This window comes from Bison bison, unplaced genomic scaffold (genome assembly GCF_000754665.1).
Source record: "Bison bison bison isolate TAMUID 2011002044 unplaced genomic scaffold, Bison_UMD1.0 scf7180017864036, whole genome shotgun sequence".
Taxonomy (NCBI): Eukaryota; Metazoa; Chordata; class Mammalia; order Artiodactyla; family Bovidae; genus Bison; species Bison bison.
Window position 1 is genome coordinate 6,334,647 of NW_011494608.1, and position 2,994 is coordinate 6,337,640.

At 50.6% G+C, this 2,994-nt stretch overlaps 1 protein-coding gene across 1 annotated transcript in view; it reads right to left on the bottom strand.

Moving 5' to 3' along the window:
* Positions 1 to 2,994, bottom strand: part of SLC45A4 (solute carrier family 45, member 4) — a 64,296-nt gene that overhangs the window by 27,124 nt on the left and 34,178 nt on the right. The gene's annotated exons all lie outside the window — the stretch shown is intronic.

A 2,994-nucleotide genomic window follows, 5' to 3' on the forward strand; every position in this document is an offset into this window, starting at 1 on the left:
CCAGGAAGTGATGGGACCGGATGCCATGATCTTCGTTTTCTGAATGTTGAGTTTTAAGCCAACTTTTTCACTCTCCTCTTTCACTTTCATCAAGAGGCTTTTTAGTTCCTCTTCACTTTCTGCCATAAGGGTGGTGTCATCTGCGTATCTGAGGTTATTGATATTTCTCCCGGCAATCTTGATTCCAGCTTGTGCTTCTTTCAGCCCAGCGTTTCTCATGATGTACTCTGCATATAAATAAGCAGGGTGACAATATACAGCCTTGACGTACTCCTACATACACACACATACACATATGTACATAAACATATACACACATACACATATGTACATATATAACATACACACACTTACACACATATACACATATACAACATGTACACACACACACACACACATACGTATGGATGTATTTGGCTGTGCTGGGTCTTAGTCGCAGCATGCAGGATCTTCAGTTTTCATTGTGCCATGCCAGATCTTTAGTTCCAGCATTTAAACTTCTCGTTAAGGGATGTGAGATCTAGTTCCCTGACCAGGGATCGAACCCTAGCCCCCTGCATTGGCAGCTTGGAGTCTTAGCCATTGGATCACCAGGGAAACCCCCGTTTCAGCTTTAATAATTATTAATATACAAAATTCAATAAACATTGTACTTCTGGGTGTGACAGACCACTCTGACCACTACACTGCCCCTAGGTCCGTCTGTGGTTTTCCCAGTGGTCATGTATGGATGTGAGAGTTACACTATAAGAAAGCTGAGCACCAAAGAATTGATGCTTTTAACTGTGGTGTTGGAGAAGACTCTTGAGAGTCCCTCGGACTGCAAGGAGATCAAACCAGTCCATCCTAAAGGAAATCAGTCCGGATACTCATTGAAAGGACTGATGCTGAAACTGAAACTCCAATACTTTGGCCACCTGATGCAAAGAACTGACTCACTGGAAAAGACCCTGATGCTGGGAAAGATTGAAGGCAGGAGGAAAAGGGGAGGACAGAGGATGAGATGGTTGGATGGCATCACCGACTTAATGGACATGAGTTTGAGCAAGCTCTGGGAGTTGGTGATGGACAGGGAGCCTGGCATGCTGCAGTCCATGGGGTCGCAGAGTCAGATACAACTGAACTGAACTGAAATTCAGAGTGAAATTCAAGTACAACCTTGAGAAAAGGATCAGGCCTTACTGTCTGGCTCCTATCTAAGCCCATCTCAGAACAACTCTCGTTAAGGTCTGCTCCTTTAGCCCATGGAAACAGCTTCTGCCAGAGTCCTGCTCTCCTGTGTCATGTCTAGGGTCAGTGACAAGGGTCACCTTCATCCCCTGTGGGTCGTCCTGTCACAGTAACTGTGACGACAATCGTCCTGCTTCTCATCATCACTGGTGTATGGTCACATGGAACAGACACACTTGCAACTTTCAGAAGCTGCAGTTAACGCCTAGCCTAGGCGTTATACAGGAAAGTTAGAATGTGCATTATCCTGGATGTCTAAAATGGACCAAGTCTCGGGTAACACGTACACACTCAGAACCACACGGCGAAATGTAAGCTGTGTGGAAACTGAGACGCAGAGCCTGCACAGCGCAAGTGCCAGGGGCTGCGTGAGCACCAGGGCGCTGGGCCACCGTACACGTGACCCGTCACCACGGAAACGCCCCCAAACCTGCACTCCTGCTACCAACCTGCTCCTCAGAAATCAGAGCCTAAACCGTGAGAGATCATGGAAGTCACCATGGGACCTGGCTCTGATCCCCTGAGTCTGGCCACACTGCTTTCGTGATGACCTCAACCATGAACCCACACCCTGGCATGTCAGAGGCGCGAAATACACGCTTGGTAAGCTTCCATGCCACCGCACACGGCCCGCCCAGGGTCTGGCCAGAAATGGGCTCCAAGACTCACCCCGCACTCCTGCCCTCTCCCCCCGAGAGGTCTTCCCAGGTCCTCCAGGGGCCGGAATCTCACCCCAGCTCTCCTCCCAGCAAGGCAGCTCTTGCTGGGCTGGTCACTCGCTGGCTCCCAGCACCAGAACGAGGCCATGTGGGGACCGCCAGACGTGGTGTTCCATCTGTCCCCAGTGGCCTGGAGCCTGGGGCCACCGAGGAAGCAGAGCGGGGTGAGTGCAGGGATGGCCCACATGCAGATGGAGGACAGAGCACGGCCCACGTGGTTCACACCCCAGGGCCCCCAGCTCCCCAGGAGAAGGTCTCGACTCGTCCAGGTGTGGGCCGTCCCTCCAGCCTTACGTTATGAAAGATGAGACAGGCAGACACCCGGGGTGTCACAGGGAAAGCAGGCAGGAGCACAGGGACGCAAATGCAGACGGTGACCAGCCTGCCCCTTCAGTCACGGGCCTAATGACGCAGTGCGGGCAGGCGTGGCACCTGCTGAGCTGGGACCCGCACCAGCCCCTGCCCACCGCCCTGCAGGGGCCGGCGCCAGGCAGGCCTGAGTGTGTACTCTCTGAACAAGAATCACGCCATCATGTTCAGAGAGAGACACATTCCAGGTACAGCCAAAATAAATCAGAGTTTTAAAATATTTTACAGCACACATGTGGAATTCTAGAATGAAGCACGCTTCTGAATAATTTGGCTCCTTACCCAGATCTCTTACAAAGTTGGGAGCTTAGAGATTTTAAGACTTTCTTAGACAATGAGGAAAATTAAACATTCTGACCATGTTTTTATAGGGCCTGAGACATTTCCCGCGGTAATGTGGAAGTGATGACAGTGTTTTCAGAGTGTATCTTTGAGAATCTCAGTATTTCTGGAAATACCCATCATTCAGGCACCTAACTTCCACAATAAACTCCTATTTAAGTCAATAACAAGATGAAAATAAAGAAAACAGAATTCTTCAGTGTTTTCTACAGCAAGGCCTTGTTCTGAGCAGGTGCCCGGCCTCCCGACCTGACCTGCGATTTACCTCACTCTACGGAAAAACAGTGGGGCTGGGGGCTCGCGGGCTCGGCCAGGATGACACAGCTGGGGGCCG